The 18249-nt window shown below is 42.9% G+C and overlaps 1 protein-coding gene across 2 annotated transcripts in view; it reads left to right on the top strand.

Annotated features, from left to right (window-relative positions):
* The window catches only part of SORD (sorbitol dehydrogenase), a 170333-nt gene that overhangs the window by 22223 nt on the left and 129861 nt on the right, over nt 1-18249 (top strand). Inside the window, exon 1 of one of the 2 annotated variants that reach the window (XM_077472607.1) lies at nt 11131-11219. The exons of the other annotated variant lie outside the window; for it this stretch is intronic. The gene's annotated coding sequence lies outside the window, so the exon portion shown is untranslated. Of the gene's footprint in view, nt 1-11130; nt 11220-18249 lie in introns of those variants that run through there. 2 annotated transcript variants of the gene reach the window in all.

Here is an 18249-nt window from a genome sequence, read left to right as displayed (position 1 = left end):
TGTGATAGGCGGAACACTCAATTTCCCAGCAGCCTGTGTTCCGCCTATCACGGACATCCTCTCATACTCGTCCGTAGTATGAGAATGAGCGGATGTCCGTGATAGGTGGAACACTGACTGCTGGGAAATTCAGTGTTCCGCCTATCACAGGCGGAGGCGGAGAAGGAGGCGCGGCTTTTAAATTTTAATGTCCGCCGTCTGTCTGCTCGATACGCTGATCGAGCAGTCAGACAGCGGTGACTCGAGTATAAGCCGAGGGGGCACTTTCAGCCTCAAAAAAGAGGCTGAAAATCTCGGCTTATACTCGAGTATATACGGTACACAATAAACTGACAATGTGTTGCATTTGAAACAGCGATAACTAGGCTGGTAACAGATAAAGCGACAATGTGCATATGTGCAAGTGATAAATACACTAAGATACTAGACATGTGTGATTAGAATCTCAAATTTGTACGAATTTCCCTAAATTCATACGTTCAGGAGGATCCGAAATATGAATTGCCATGTGTCTGAATTTTGTACGAAATACGAACTTTTGTTTACGAATTTCGGATCAGTCGTTGTCGATGACTTATTATGCTTATTATGAGGGGCCCCGACCATCCCTGTGCTATGCTGACTTCCTCCTGGGGCTGTACCCCTGCTGTGCTCATTATGAGGGGCTTCCACCATTCCTGTGCTGTGCTGACATACCGAGCACAGCAGGGGATAAAAACCAAACTTCCATCAGCATCGACTGTTATATTGAGGTATATATATTTTTGCCTTTAAATTCACCGTAAAGAATGTTCGTACAACGAACCTAACGACAATTCATATTTCGTACGAATTGAAATTGAATTTCGGACACGAATTACAAAGTACGAATTAATTCTAATACGAACTGTAACAGAACGAAACAAAACAAATTTATTGACGGCGCCCATATCTATAAGATACCACGTGCTAAAGAGCAAATGCTCAAATAGGAAACAAATGTCCTTACCTTCTTAGTGAATAATAAATTACATAAAATGACGTGAAATGTCTATACAAAGTTATTTTCTTTTTTATAATAAACAACAACAAAAAACTGTGCAAAATCAGTGAAATGTCTTCTTCTGTAGCAAAAATCTATATAAAGTGCAGAAAAGTGACTTCTTATCTTCAGTACAATATGTGGTGTATAGATTTCACCTTACCTTACTCCTGTAAGGTAACAGCATATAAGTAAGTCTTTGGGTAATGGGTATGTTCCCTTTAAGTCCAGACATCAATAGACTTCTGAACCTGGCATTTTTTAATGTAATGGTGTGTGTCTGTCTTTAAAGCCAACAACATTCTGTCAGACGTGGCAAATTCAGTGTAACTTCATGGGTGAGCGTTTGAGAATGTAGAAGGAAGAACAGGATAGTGAACTCGATAGTGTAGTAAGTTTTTTAAAATAATTTATTAAAAAGAATAGCTAGAGTACTCACATTCTTATACATGCAAAAATCAAAACAAACACGAGCAGTGAGCTCGCCGATGTCACTTCTGGTGCCTGTACGTCCCGACGCGTGTTCGTCACAGTCACGTGACTTCATCAGGGGATGATGAAACATATAGACTGAGTTCAGGGAAGAAAAAAGATCAAAATTACCTGATTCACTGAGAGAAAAGATCTCCAAACAAAAGAACCCCTACTGGGGTAAAGCTTTCTCCCAGCCTGTTGGAAAGGGAATGAATTCCATCTCCATCAGGGCTCATTTAGTTAGCTGTCCTGTGAACACCCCAATCAAAAGTGACATCTAAGGCAAGACAAGCTACCTTCCCATCATTCGGCCCTCAACATCCCCTTGGCACCACTGGAGACCCCATGTGTTCTAACCTGGAGTGCACCCATATTGCCACTTGACGGGATGGGCTGCCTGTCTGTGTTCCTGTTGCAGATTGGAGATATACTGTCACTTCCAATCAAGGGTGAAACTGTCAGTCAAACAGTAAATAAGAGGAAATGTTTCTAATAGAGGTTCTAATCTTTCCCGGTCTATGCAAAACAGAAAAAAAGTTTTTGCTGAACACAAACTATAATACAAATATTGGTACATTAACAAATTTATGATGCTATTGAATTTGCATAGCCTGAACCGGCTATTTTCTAAACTACAACTGATTTTTTTTAAAGGGGGGAGGGTGAGTCATTGAGACCAATGACGTGTCCCATCAGCATTGTAACCTTTACTACATTTTATCTTAATTATATGACAGATTTCAGTAGTTTAGAGTAAATCTGATAGTAAGAGAAGGATGACTTCAGCTAGAATAGCTCGATATGGGCTTTCATACTAGATTATTGTAATAGCAAGGTCTTGTTGGTATGTTATAGAGCTTTCTCATTGTATCTCCTTATTCTGGTGGGACATCTTTCTTTTTAAGTCTTTTGACTGACCATACAAAATTGAGTTTTTTGCCCTGTAAACCACTACCGTAGCCATGTGCTTAGGCATGATGGAAGAATTAGACTGAATACTGATTTAGCTGATAAAATATCCACCTTAGTTATATTAGCAAAAGGTATCTTTCTCTACTATTAACACCCAGATGAATTATGACAAACATCACAAATAGTCTCTTGCAAAATAACTAATCTGTTCAGACTTTTTTATTGTTCAAAAGCACAGACGTGTCTTAGTCTAACACAGTGGTTATCCAACCAGTTGCTCTTTTACCTACTTTTGATATGGATTCCACCAACCCTTCTAAGCACACATGTACAGTACATCTCGTAATTATTTGTTATATTATAACACATGTAACACATCACCCTATGTGGATGGTCACATTTTAGAGGATTTTGAATGCAGATGCTGTATTTAATCTAAATTAAACCTGTACATTTAATAAAGTTGTCAAGGTTGAAATGCAGGTGTCGGCATGTACTGTCACATACTTTCCCACGTGTCCTGGGAGTTTGAACCCTGTGGCTCTCTAATACTTAAAATAAAATTTAGCATGTAAATTTGAGAGCTTGCCTTCTCTGTTTTAGGTAGTTTCAGTGATTGATAGAAGGTTCTGGTAGTTGGGACTTGACTTTCCATCACATGATTGTACCAAAGCTGATTAAAAAAAGTATATACACAAATCACTTTTTATAAATGGTATGTAGCATAGGTAGATGGAGGGTGCAGGCACTTTTTTGAGCAGACATATATTAGTCTTTACTTCTACTTTAAAGCGTGTTAAAGTTTAAAGCAGTCTTCTCAAGCTTTTTAACACAAATGAAACCTATAAAGTTTTTTTAGGTCTTAGATGACTCCTGCTAATTACTAATCTACAGCTTATTGTATATAAACATAAACAATAAACTGAAATTTTAAAATGAATAAAAGAATAAGGAATGTGGCAAATTTAGAGTATTTAACAAGCACTCTATATGACAAAATACTTTTCAGTAGTAACATTGAAATAAGAAAAAAACTGTAATTTGGCCAGAAAATACATTTTGAAAATGTTATTATTTTCCTGGTCATCAGTGTAAAAATGTCCCATTACATTAACCTTAGTTAAAAAGAGTCACTTTCTTTGATGGTCAGTAAAGCATCCTCTTACATTGGTGGCCAGCGTAGAAGAACCCCTGCAAACTGGTGGTCACTGCGAGACAGACCAGCTTACATTGATGGCAATTAGAAGAAGCCCCTTATACTATAAAGGTCAGTGAGTGAAGGGCCCCCTCACACTGATGGTTAGTGAAAGAAGTCCCCATTACACTGGTAGTCAATGAGAGAGGGGCCCCATTACACTCTTGTTCAACGAGACAAAGGGGCCCAATATACTAGTGGCCAATGAGAAGAATGCTTCCCTTACATGTAGACAGCTAGTGGTCCCCTTAAGGGTTGCTCCTCCTATTGGTAGCGTAGTGATGCAGGGCTCCCCTACAAGGTAGGAGGAACTGGTTTTCTGGGCCGGTGGACTGCTGAAGCTCATTGTGCCCAATGCACAATGCTCCAGTTATGCTACTGATCTATGTTGACAAGAATATTAAAGAACCAGTTGTGAGCCATGTTATGGAAACTTCAGATGGTCACCAGAATTTGAACTGTTTTATTCTGTCCTATGTTCTTAGAACCAAGTAAAGAAGTTTACTTGCAACAAAGGGCCTCCATGTGATGACCTAAAGGAGTAAAGTTTTTAGTAAGTCAATGCCACGGGGAGAGAAGGGATGTGTGCTTTACTGGTGCAAACCTGGTCTACTCTAGAGTGGGTGGTGATGAGGGAAGAGGAGTCCCTTACTTGATGATGAGAGATAACCCAGTCATGTTGCATGAGTCAAGTGGCCCAGACATGTCTCATAGGCCCCAAGTAAACGGTTGGGCTTCTTTAGCTTCTTTCTGGACCACATGTCTGGACCATGTGCCAAGCATAGACCTATGGGTGTGAGTATTCTGGAATGCGAAGGGGTTAAAGGTGAAGTGACCAGGAGGACATCCATGTACCTAACAGTGTGTGATTTGGGTGAACACCTGGTGATGCCCTGCAACCCTGCATGTATAGGTGACAACCGAGAGTCAATGATTACTTTTGACAAAAGATTATAATGTTTTTGGTGAATGCAGATATTTTTTTTTGGCAAAGAGAAAATAAAAAAAACTGTCTTCATTGCCTCGCAATAACGTTTCTCTTGCACGCATGTGAAGTTCCTTAATCTTCTCAGTCTCAGTAATGTGTTGATTTTGATATTGTAAGAAATCAACCAGGTCACACGGATTGCTGGAATTGACATTGCCTGTAGAGGATATCCAAAAAGCACAGATTCACAGCTTACTGATGCCAGTAACAATAATCCTAAATAACTACAAGCAAGTCTTTGATAGACTTGAATAATTTTTTTGAGTATAGAAATATATTGCAGATGGTGAAAGCAAAAGTAATTCAAGAAACTAGTATGTGGATGATTTCTAAGTGATGAGCAACACTTTTGGAGAACCTGATCCTAAGGCTCCATTCTCATTTGTACGACTCCAAAGGCAGTGCAAGTTTGGAGTGCAACTGGGGTGCAATTTTGATGCAACTCTGATGCAACTTTGGATGGGTGCGACTTGGATGTAACTTGTTTTCCCTCTGCAAAGTTGGACCCACTGTTGCATGTAAAACAGTCAGGCCGCGTACACACGCGCGGACTGTTGGCCCAACTTTGTCCGTCCAACAGTTTGAGCGAACAGTCCGCTCAAACTTAGCATGGACGGACATGGCCACACACGATGGACGAACAGTTTGCTGAAACCGTGCGCGATGACGTGAACGGCACGTACGACGGGATGAAAAATACGACGTCCTATACACTGCAATGCAACCTTCCGACGTGGAAATCCTTTCTGAGCATGCGCGAGACTTAGTTGGCCGAACAAGCCTACACACGAGCGAACAGTCCGCTGAAACCTTGTTTCAGCGGACAGTTTTTCGGAATTTCCGTAAGACCTTGTTCGGCCAACTGTCCGCTGAAACTGTCCGCTGAAGCCCCACACACGAGCGGACTGTCCGCCCAAACACTGTTCAGCGGACAAGGTTGGGCGAACAGTCCGCGCGTGTGTACGCGGCCTCAGGTGGTTTCAAATTGCATGAAAGTCAGACCAAAGTATTGCATAAACTACTTTGACGTTGCTTCAACTTTAAGTAACACATACAGTATATGAATGATTATCATTGGAAAACATGGGGAATGACTTGTCATGCAACTTTTATGTCCAAAACCGTATGACAAGTGGCATAAGTGTGAATGGGGTATAACTGAATGTCTAGCTCCAGCCAACCTTTTTTCATTTTGTTTTAGTTAGAAAAGGTAAGGGTTAGCGCCAGATTCTTTATTGTCATCTTACTATTAATTAAGGGTGAATCTCTACTGCCCAGGGCCGGCCCTACCATGGGTCCCGGTGGGTCTATGGGTCCCAGGCGGCACTTTGAGAGGAGTGGCCGCTGCAACAGGGGCAGACTATAACTTTGCCCTGGAGAGTGCGGTGTAAGGATCACTAAACTGCCGCCTGTGTTGGCTGTGTTGAGGGGCAGGTACATCGGTATTAACAACACCTCCCTCCCTCTAATGTGCAGTCTCATCCTCACATATTGTCTTGCTGGGGAGCGGAGGGGAGCGTGTAGAGCTGGTACTAGTAGGAGGTGGACAGGAGGGTAATGTGGGAAGAAGTGCGCAGTTTTCCAGGTACAATCCTGCCCAGCAAAGAATATGCTGCATTGCCGAATGCAACCCTGTAAACAGAGAGCATCTTTATTCCTGCGTGTAAGCTAGATCGTAGCACTATACCCATCCCCTGCCTGCACAGTGTACTGTTCTAGTCCCTCAGCAAGAGTAGAGTGGAACAGGCGAAGCGCATGATGTTGGTGAAGCATCGGCTATCAGTGCTTTTTTGATTGATTGTAGATGCACACAACTTTCCTGCTCCTCTCCTTGCTGTACATGGGCTTCTCTCTCCCTTCTCCAGTAATTTCTCTCACTCCCACCTTCTCTTTCAGAGTGTCCCAATGTCAGTGGGACATCACCAGCCCCGCCCCCTAGACTCCTGTTTTTTTCCCCCCTCTCCCTGCTCTGGACAATCTCAGAGCCCATTCCATGTCTGTGTAATGACCCTTCTCCTCGTGTGCCCTTTCTCTTGGACCCCCTCCTCTCCAGCCCTACTGCCGAACTGAGTGGTGCTCTCTCCTCTGTGTGTGTTGCTGAGCCTGGCACTAAAACCTTGTACAGACAATCAGATTTTCGGACGAATGTCTATTTTTTTTCTTGCATGCTAGTCTCATGTCGAAAGTGAAGAGGTTGCTCACCATAGTAAAGCACATGTGAAGCACAGCTACTATAAAAGGTCTGCTCGGCTCAGTGTGAAAGGCCCCTTCCACATTGAGGTGCCAGTAAAACAGCACTAAAGCACTGGTTGTTTTTGCGGTGTTTAGACCCCTTTCACACTGGGTCTACCCGAGCGTTAGCAACAAATTGCTGCTTTACCACTGTTTAAGCAGCGCTTTGTACTGCTTTTTCTCCACTGGTGGGGCGCTTTTAACCCTAAAGTAGGGGTTAAAAACTCCTGTGTTGTGGCTCTTCTGAATCGCTTTTTAGGCATTTTGGAAGTGCTGCCCATTCATTTCAAAGCGCCGGTTGTTTTTGCGTCACTTAGACACCTTTCACACTGGGGCTGCACGAGTGGTAAAGCGGTGCTCGTTTAGAGGTGCTTTACCACTGTTTAAGTGGTGCTTTTCACCTGCTAACGGGGTGCTTTTAACCCCCTGTTGTAGGCATTCACATCTCTCATGTAAAAGAAATAAAGAATTGTAAAAAAAAATAAAAATAAGGCCCCTTTCACACTGAGGCACTTGTAAACTGCTAGTAAAACACTGAGCACTTTTGAGGAGCTTTTTAGGCATTTTGAAGCGCTTTCCATTCATTTCAATGGAGAGGGGCGCTTTTTCACTGCCCTGCCAGTGCACTGCCTCAGTGTGAAAGCATTCATTGATTTTAATGAAAATAGGTTTTCATGAGCTTTTCAGGCGCTTTTTTTAATGTGAAATCACCTGAAAAGCACCTCAGCATGAAAGAGGTCTTAACAGCACCTGAAAACTGCCTCCGATTCGTTTCAGTGTGTCTTTTCACACTGGGACGGTATGCTTGCGGGATGTCAGGAAAAGTCCTTCAAGCAGCATCTTTGGGGCACCGAAAACACCCTGACCATTGAAATGAATAGACAGTGCTTCAGAAGCGCCTGAAAGTGCATACACCCATTTCACACTGAAGCGCCACTAAAACAGCACCTAACTGCTGGTCATTTTTACTTTAGTGGTGTTTCCCTGGTGGGCCATTTTATGGGGGGTAAAAACCCCAAAAAGACCCATTTTGTGGCGCGTCCAAAGTGCCTCCCAATCTTTGCAATGGGCAGGATGTTTTGAGAGCGCTATTTACAGCTCTCCAAATCCACCCTAAAGATGATGCTCGCAGGACTTTTTGGAACGTCCCACAAGCATACCGCCCCAGTGGGCAAAGACATACTGCAATAAATGGGAGGTGCTTTTCAGAGGCTATTTCTAGCACGAAAGTGCCTGGAATCTGCCTCAGTATGAAAGAGGTCTTAGCCATACCTCCCAACATTTTGAGATGGGAATGAGGGACACTTACTAACTAAACATATGTAGGCAAAGCACACGCCCCCTGCCACACCCCCTTAAATGAGAATTAACCAAAAATAAAAGGCTAATTAAATCCACAAGGTCTAATCTTTACCACTACTATTCCTGTATATTGGCTTTTAAAAGGTATAAATGCAGCAATTTAGAAATTGGATGAAAAGTTTAGCACTGGGAAACATTTTTTGAAAGATAAAAAGTGCATTTTATATACAATTATATAGATCAGACCAAAATGAGGGACAAATGAGGAGGAAGAAGGGACAGAGGGACATTGTTCCAAAACAGGGAAAGTTGGGAGCTATGGTCTTAGCTAGGGTTGTACCTTATGCCTTTAAACCCGAACACATATGAATTATACAGGTTCTGAGGCTAATTTAATGCAGATAAAGCACCAAGTGAGTTTAATTACCACCTTAATCAGCCATAGAACCTGTGAAATTATTATGTGTTAGGGGTAAAAGGGATGAGGTGGCAACCCTAGCCTTAGAGCTCCAAAGATGCTGCTTGCAGGAGTTTTTTCACTGCCCCGCCAGAGCTCTGCCCCAAGTGTGAAACCATTCATTGATTTCAATGGAAATAGGTATTCATGAGCTTTTCAGGTGCTTTTTTTAGACCCCTTTCACACCACACCATCCATAGCGTGGGCGGTAAAACTGCGCTATTTTTAGCGGCGTTTTACCGCCGGATTTGTGGCGAATTTGCGGCGCATTTCGGTCGCTAGCAGGTCGCTTTTACCCACCGCTAGCAGCCGAGAAAGGGCTTAAACCGCAGGCATTACGCCGCAATAGTGCCGTTTTGCCGGTGGTATTACAGCGCTGCCCCATTGATTTCAATGGGTAGCAGCGGTGGAGGAGCAGTAAACACACCGCTCCTTCACCGCTCCAAAGAAGCTACTGGCAAGACTTTTCCCTGACGTCCTGCCAGCGCACCGCTGTAGTGTGCAAGCCCTCGGGCTTTCACACTACAGACAATGGTGCAGCTTTTTTAGGTTTTGCAGGTGCTATTTCTAACGCTATATCGCCTGCAAAACGCCCTGGTGTGAAAGGGGTCTTAGTGCAAAAAGCATACCTCCCAACATTGGGACTGAGGGTCACCTACTAACAAATGTATGTAGCATAAGACACGCCCCTTGCCACACCCCCTTAAAGGAGAAATAACCCAGAAAAGGTTAATTAAATCCACTACTATTCCTTTATATTAGTTTTTAAAATGTACAAATGCAGTAATTTAGAAATCAGATGAGGACTGGGAACCATGTCTCATATTTAGTGGACTTGCCCAAAATTTTGACAATATTGGAGAGAAATAATACAGAAAATAAAATATATAACAAAAGTGGTAGTCAAGAAGATCCGTGGGAGTGTTTATTCCACTTGACAAAAAACTCCAGTCAACCAATATATGAGAACCCTTATTCCCGCAGCTAAAAGCCTAATTCTTAGGTAGTAGAGGTTACTGGCAATTAGCTTTAGACGAAAAAAAAATTTTGTGATTAAAAGTATGTTATTAATTTTGTATATGATATAAAGAAAATTCAATAAAAGATATAAAAAAATAAAAAATAAAAAATCCGATGAAAGGTTTAGCACTGGGAAAAACGTTTTAAAAAAAAAGAAAAAAAATGCATTTTATATACAACTATATATATCAGACCAAAATGAGGGACGAATGAGGAGGAATGAGGGACAAATGAGCTCCAAATCAGGGACAGTCCCTCGAAATCAAGGATAGTTGGGAGGTATGCAAAAAGTGCCTCGTGTGAAAGGGGTCTTAGCCCTTGTACACACGGTCGGACATTCTGACAACAAAATCCGTCTGATTTTTTCAGACGGATTTTGTCCGAAACTGGTATTGCATACACACAGTCGGACAAAGTTGTCGGAAAATCCGAACGTTCGGAATGTGATGACATTCGTTTGTTACGACGGGACTAAGTTGCGGCTAATGGCCGATAGCTTTGGTCTCGTAATTTGATCTGAGCATGCGTGCCACTTTGTCCGACCGGAATTCTCTACAAACGCTCGGACAAAGTCCGATCGGATCATGTTGTCGGAAAATGTTATATCCAGCTCTCAAACTTTGTTGGTCGGACATTCCAACATAAAAAGTCCGATGGAGCCCACACACGGTCGGATTATCTGACAACACGGTCCAATCGAACGTTTTCCGTCGGAATGTCTGCCGTGTGTACAAGGGCTTATGGTGTTTATTCAAATGCCTCCGCTGTGCTCAACATTTTGAATATGAAGCTGAGAAAATATAATTATATCAGTAACATTTTTGTTGTTTTTATTTGTAATTGTATGTTGTATTTTTTTTTTTTTTTTTTGGGGGGGGGGAAACAAATAAAGACAAACATGTTGTAACAGTCATATACAGAGAAGAGAGAAGCATATCTCATTGGAAGGTAACGTATACATATGACAATCTCTCTCTCTCTCTCCAGTGCGTAGTCCATCTCTTATAAAATTTGTATAACATTTAAAAGAACTGTCATCTCGGTTGGCCTTAAGACATTGTGAGTGGACGAATCGTAAGGAGAACAATATATAAAGAAACAAAGGAAAAGAAAAAAAAAGGAAGGGTGGGGGGTACACTATGGATTTCAGCATTGTGTGTATATATATATATATATATATATATATATATATATATATATATATATAGATATATATATATATATATATATATATATATATATATATATATATATATATATATATATATATATATATATATATATATATATATATATATATATATATAGGAATAGGATTAGGTCATTTGAGTAGGTAGGAATTGGCTAAGTGTATGACTTTTCATCAGATGTATGGGATATTGGATTGAATGGAGATTTGCTGTTATTCTTATGCTCACTATGCTGTGTGTTTCTAGCTGACAACAGTAGAGGGCAGTAGAAGTAGCAGGAGGTGCTGCACAGTGGACTATATCAAACTGAAATCATAACGACTGAATAAAGTTTGTGAACTTGAAAAAAAAAAAAAAAACACCAGGGAAGGCAGCCAGCGCGTTGTGCAGACTGTAACCAGGAAGTGGAAGGAGTCTACGTGTGAAGAGTAAGTGGACGTGGAGTGTGTGGAGTGCACGTACAGTGTACTGTGGGAGGCACATAATAATATCTGAACAATCAGGATGAGTGTGTCAGAAATGTATCAGGACCTCTGTGTAGGCTGCCTGCAGAAAATACCAACACTAGTCATGGGGAATCATTTACAGAGGAAGGGTGCTTAGTGTTTGTTTTGTTTTTGTTTCTAATACAATAAATTGATAATATTATTGATGGTTGCTAGTAGCAATCCTGAAGGCACATATTTGTATAAATTAGTAAGTTCCGTTGTCCGGCATCCTTGGCTCTTCACACCTGTGCTGGTGTCCTATCCTATATGGTCCCCCATTGGATAGTGTCCGCTGTGCAGTACACAGCACACACAGATTCCGAAAATAGCCGAGGATGAACGGCGCCTGCGCCGTGAGTCCAGGTTGTAGCCCCACCATCCAAGTGGACATAGAGTAGGAATATAAAAGAGCTGAGTCTGAAGCGTGGCGAGCGAAGCTCTCCCGTGAGGGGCCCTCTAATTTTCCCAACCCTATGTCCGCTTGGATGGGGGGGGCTACCACCTCCACTCACGGCGCAGGCACGGTTCATCTTCTGAGATCACTATATGATGGCAGGACACTATCTGCCAGAACACCGGAGTGGCGGTGTTTGCGGGCTGTTGGGCATTTGTGTAAGATTTCACAGATTTCACACAGCATGCAGAGCAGCCTATTTATTCCTATTTATATTTTAACCACTTCAACACCGGGCATTTTTCACTCCCTTCCTGCCCAGACCAGTTTTCATCTTTTAGTGCTGTCACATCTTGAATGACAATTTCGCGGTCATGCAACATTGTACCGAAATGACATTTTTATCATTTATTTAGTTTTTTAAACAGAGCTTTCTTTTGGTGGTACTTAACCACTTCAGCCCTGGAAGATTTGGCTGCTCAATGACAGGCCATTTTTTGCGATACGGCACTGCGTCAATTTAACTGACAATTGCACGATCATGCGACGCTGTACCCAAACAAAATGCCCCTTTTTTTTCCCCACAAATAGAGCTTTCTTTTGGTGGTATTTGATCATCTCTGCGGTTTTTATTTTTTGCGCTATAAACAAAGAGTGACAATTTTGAAAAGAAAAAAAACACAATAGTTTGTACTTTTTGCTGTAATAAATAGCCCTAAAGCTATTTTTTTTCCTCAGTTTAGGCCGATACGTATTCTTCTACATATTTTAGGTAATAAAAATCACAAAAAGAGTATATTGATTGGTTTGCGCAAAAGTTATAGCGTCTACAAAATAGGGGATAGATTTCTGTCATTTTTATTATTTTTTACTGGTAATGTCAGCGAGCTGCGATTTTTATCAAGGCTAGGGATGAGCTCAGGCGTGTTCGCATGGTCCACATGCAGAGCCTGCCAGGAAGTCGGCGCAGCGCTGTGCTAATCACAGGCAGTGAGACATTTCCCCGATTTCTGCAGCCACACATCGGGGCAATGTTTTGCTGCCTGTGATTAGACTTCCTGGCGGGCTCTGCACATGGTCCATGCGAACACGCCTGAGCTCATCCTTAATCAAGACTGCGACATTATGACGGACACATCAGACATTTTTGACACATTTTTGGGTCGATTGACAATTCTACAGCGATCAGTGCTATAAAAATGCACTGATTACTGTATAACTATCACTGGCAGGGAAGGGGTTAACACTACGGGGTGATCAAGGGGTTAACTGTGTTCCTTAGTGTGTGTTCTAACTGTAGGGGGATGGGAGTGACTATAGGAGATGAGAGATTGGGGTTCCCAGTTCGTAGGAACTCGCATTCTCTCTCTCCTCGCAGAACTGGGATGTGTGTGTTTACACACACACACACATGTCCCTGTTCTGCCTCTTGTGCCCCCGATCGCACGTGATTTTTGTTATTACCCACTTGCTTACTGGGCACCTATACCCCCTTCCTGCCCAGGCCAATTTCAGCTTTCAGCGCTGTCACACTTTGAATGACAGTTGTGCTACACTGTACCCATATGATATTTTTATTATTTTTTTTCACACAAATAGAGCTTTCTTTTGGTGGTATTCAATCACTACTGGGGTTTTTATTTTTTGCTAAACAAACAAAAAAACAACCAAAAGAAACGGTTTTCGTAGTTTGTTATAAAGCCTGGTTCACACCTATGCATTTTTTTTTTTTTGTGCGTTTTGAGTTCTGAGAAACACGCTACAGTCCATTAAACACGTAGTTCACATCTGTGCATTTTATGGAAAGGGCCAGGGACTTTTTTCAGTTTTTTTTTTGGTTCCATAGACTTCAATAGATAAAAAGCCTGTATTGAAAAATGCAAACTGCAACCTGCATAGGTGTGAATCAGGCAAACAGGTCATTTTTTTCTTTCCTTCATTGATGTGTGCTGATGAGGCTGCACTGATGAGCACTTATAGGTGGCACTGATAGGCAGCACTGATTTGCACTGGTAATTGGCACTGGTAGGGGACACTGGTGGGCAGGGATGAGGAGGTGGTGGTTCTTTGTGTGAGGGACCTATGTCTCTCTAACAGAAGTCGGTGACCGGCTTTTTTTCTTTCTCCTCAGCGTGAGGAAAATAGCCGATTACTAGCTCTGTTTACATCAAGTGATCAGCTGTCATTGGCTGACATCTGATCATGTGGTTAGGGGTCGGGATCAGCCCCTTACTCCAATCTGTGGTCAATCGAGTCTCGTGGACTCGCTGAACACAGAGCGTGCCGCAGGGGACACGCAGGCAACTCATGCATGGGAAGACGTACATGGACTCCCTCTTATCGCTGTAGCCGTCTTTTGCGTATAGCGCAGGCATGAAGAGGTTAAAGTGGTTTCTAAAGACAGAAGGTTTTTTTATCTTAATGCTTTCTACTTATTCCAGCTGTCAAAGTCAGGGAGCCAATGAGGAGAGAATAGGGGCGGGGCCGTGCCACGGCTCCATGTCTGAATGGACACACAGAGCAGCGGCTCAGGTGCCCCCCCAACAGGCTTCTTGCTGTGGGGCACTGGCAGGAGAAAGGGACCTGAGAAGAGGAGGATCAGGGCAGCTCTGTGCAAAACCACTACACAGAGCAGGTAAGTATGGCATGTTTGTTATTTTTAAACAAAACAAGACTTTAATGTCGCTTTAAATTTTGCAAATAAGTCATTTTTCTTCTTCACTGATGTGTGCTGATGAGGCTGCACTGATAAACACTGTTAGGTTGTGTTGATGGGCACTGATGAGGTGGTACTGATGGGTACTGATAAGCTGCACTGATGATTAGTGCCCTGGTTATCAGTGTAAACTGTGTGCTGTCAGCTTTGCCGGTTGTTGGCTTTCCTTATCTCATGCAGACAGTGTATGAGGAAAGGACTGCCATTAACTGGCAAGTCTGTTTACATTTGATCAACTGTGATTGGTCCTTTACCACGATCTGTGATCAGCTGTCTCCTAAGGACACAGCAGCCACAGAGCACACTTAATGCACTCCCCCGGGGGGCATGACTCTGGGAGGATGTCAGTGGACCCCTCCCAGATCGAGAGTGCCATGCTGTAGCTGTCTATCGACTATAGTGCAGTAATGAGGTGGTTAAATATTGCACCACACCAAAACGCATTCCACTTTGTTACCATGCATTTTGGTTTGCAAAAGCGCACACCTTAGCAAGGCATGTGGGGGTGGGGTGAAGAAGTAGTAACACTGATGTGTTCCTGCAAAAAGGATATGCTTTTTTTTGTGAGTTGTGGGAACATGTGCTATTTTGTACTCCTCCCCACAATGCACAGATGTGAACCTAGCCCAAAGTGGACCTTCATCCATGTACACAATGTGCGCTCACCTGACCCTCTTCCCCCCACCCCAATTGCAAAATCTTTTCTTTAACCACTTGCGGCTCAGAGGATATATATATATATATATATAATGTGTATGTATGTATGTGTGTGTGTAGTTGCCACTAGTAACGTACAATCCACCAACTTACCCCACTGGCAGACTTCATATATCACTTTCAGAGACGATGAACAGTCTTTTGCTGGTTTTGTTTTTGTTGTTTTATTGGGGGGTACAGCTTGGTTGGGGAAAAGGGTATATGGGATGCCCATAGGATGTTTCTATTGCCATCATATTTTAGAGATTATACACACTAGAACATATTTAGAGCCAGAAGGTATGATTTGCATCTGTAACTGTTATGTTTCTCCTCCTGCATCTCCATGCAGACTGTTGCTCCTTCTCTGCTCTACTCCCGCAGAGTATTTGCTTCCAAGGATTCCCCATTCAGTACCGTGTAGAGAATAAGGACATCACTTCTGACCGTGTAGAAAAGATGTTCTCAGAAACTTCTTTCCTCCTGCACAAAGCTTCTCCTTTAGTTCCCCTCCTGCACAAACTTATCCTTAACTGAAATAATGACACATCTTCTACTGAGCAAGAAGGACCCACTCTGAGTCCTTAAGCTGGCTCTGGTTGCTCGCTGCTACTAGGCCTGAGGCCTGCAGAACCTCGCCTCGGAGACCTAGTAGTTTAAAAGCTTTCATATGGATGGTGGATTACTGTTCCCAGCCAGCCCAACTTGCAAATCCTGTGCCCTCAAGCCACATCAATTTGACACAGATCCTCACAGTCTCTCCTCTGATCCAGGACTCCCCACCATTTACTGTTTAAATGATGAAAATTTTGCTAATGACCATGTAGAAGCAAAGTTCCCTCACAGACTTCCTGGCACATTCAGCCCTCCACTGTGGTAACACTCGCCGACCTTTCACTGCCCTGGGTCCTTTATAAGGAACTTGACCATACGTTCTGACAGCTTCACCTGTCCACCTGAGTTCTTTATCACCGACCGTCTGATGACTAAGGACAGTGCCAACGACCATATAGAGGCAAAGTTCCCTCACAGCTCTCCCTGGGCCTCCTCCTGTGATCGGTACACCCCCCCCCCCCCAGATGGGGGTGCCCTCCTGCTGCTGCCTAGTATTCCATTCCTCACGTCACTCAGCCGACCTCTCGCCCCACTGGCATGTTGCCTCAGCTTGTATAGGAAGCCCGCCCCCTGCCAATTCGAGTTGGGGATTGGTCAGGGCTCCTAAACAAGCTGCTGGCCACTCCAGTTCTAGGCCCTGCCCCCTCTTCCAGAACATTCTCTCTGGAAGCAGGGGAGGCGCCTCAGAACTAGAGCACAGGTGGTCACATCCACTGCTACACTAACCACCCCCAGCCCCCAGATCAAAACAGACAGGCCTAGCTTGCAGCATAGGCCTGCCTAAATTTGCCTGTGTTGACAGTTCCTAGTAAAAACCTATTACTAGCACCTACCTATTGGTAGAGGGTGCTATAGATAGTGGCTGTTCAGCTGATTGATTGTTTTTACAGAGGTGGCAGGAGCGGGGGAAGCCCTCTGGTGTGTCTACCAGCTTGCCTGTTTGATCGGCGAGCCGGAGAAGGAATCCGCTGATGGCAAAAGTTTACTATAGAGAATACCGCTGGCCAGATGGTCCTTCGGAGGCCGGGCATGACATTATGATGCCATATCTGGCCCTGGCAGATGTAAACGCTGCCATTTATTGGTCTGGAAAGGCCAGAGGAGAGATGTGGTGTCTTATAGACCCCTGTCACACTGAGGCAGTTTTTGGGCATTTTAGCGCCTGTAAAGCACCAGAAAACTGCCTCTCGTGCCTCCCCAGAGTGAAATCCAGAGTGCTTTCACACTGGGGCAGTGAGCTTGCCGGATGGGGAAAAATATATAATAATAATAATATAATATATAATGTTTGGGGGTTTTAAGTAAATTTTTAGCAATAAAATGCAGATTTTTACATTACCAAAACTGCACCAGACAGCAAGCAGCTAAATAACTTTCTTTTGTACATATTCACTTATTTAGGGCCAATTCACACTATCTGGGGTGACAGACGCATGATCTGTCACTGCAGGGACACAGGAAACAGTTGTTTTCTATAGGTCTCATTCACATTGCAACACAGTCTAGCATGTTTTATTTTGTTTTTGCACGTGCTCACAGACGGGTAATATATTCCTAAACTTTTCTAACAAATACATCCTTCTCACTCTTGTTATGTATGACTCACGGCCTTCTTTCCTTCCTCCCGACAAGTTTTCTCAATCTCTCATGCACACTCCCTGTAATCTCTGTGATTCTACTAATCATCAAAAGATCTTAAGCCTTGGTTCACATTGGTGCGATTTGGCATGCGATTTGACATGTCAAATTGCATGTCAATTTGGCTGCAATTTCCGCCAAATACACCATCCTAATCGGTGCGGCACAGCGGCAACACCAAAAGTTGTTTCTGTACTACTTTTGGCGATTTCGGGGTGCGATTTCTATTGACATCTGTGCAGATACATGCACAGATGTCTCTGAATTTCATCTCCGAAATTGGGACTGACATGCGGGAATGAAATTGCGCTCGTTTCGCCTGAACACGCACAATTTAATTTCTGCACTCAGTGCGAACCGAGGCTCATACAATGCAATGTGCATGTGAGCATCAGAACTGGACCACTGAGCAATGGAAGAAGGTAACCTGGTCTGATGAATCACATTTTCCTTTTTTTTTTTTTTTTTTTTTTTTTTTTTTACTCCTGTGAATGCCTGGGTGCAATTTGATTTAAATCAAGTAAATTTAAATCACTAGTAAAAAGGCTTGATTTAAATCAACTCAATTTAAATTATAATTTTTAAAGAGCAACTGTCATCTCTGACCCGCAGTGGCTTCACCTCTGACGCTCTTTTGACTCACCAACAGTCCCATTCACTTTAATGGGATGGCTGGTGATGCGGCTGTGACGCAACAAGGTGAGGGACATGATGGCAGCGGGTGAGTGGGTGCCCACTAACAGGCGCTGCCATGATGGATCTGAAATGACAGGTGCTCTTTTTAAACATAAGCACTTATTCTTGCTGGTAATTAGAATCTTTAATATTTGCAAACAAAATGAAGGTTTCCTATTTAGAATAATAAACTGCCAGGTTAGTAAGACAGCGATATCAGAACGTTTCAATCATAC

Source organism: Lithobates pipiens, unplaced genomic scaffold, assembly GCF_037356315.1.
Source record: "Lithobates pipiens isolate NorthernLeopardFrog02 unplaced genomic scaffold, aLitPip1_a1.2 Scaffold_8, whole genome shotgun sequence".
NCBI classification, from domain to species: Eukaryota; Metazoa; Chordata; class Amphibia; order Anura; family Ranidae; genus Lithobates; species Lithobates pipiens.
Note: the sequence above shows the minus strand (reverse complement) of the source record. Positions and strands in the feature narration are given on the sequence as shown.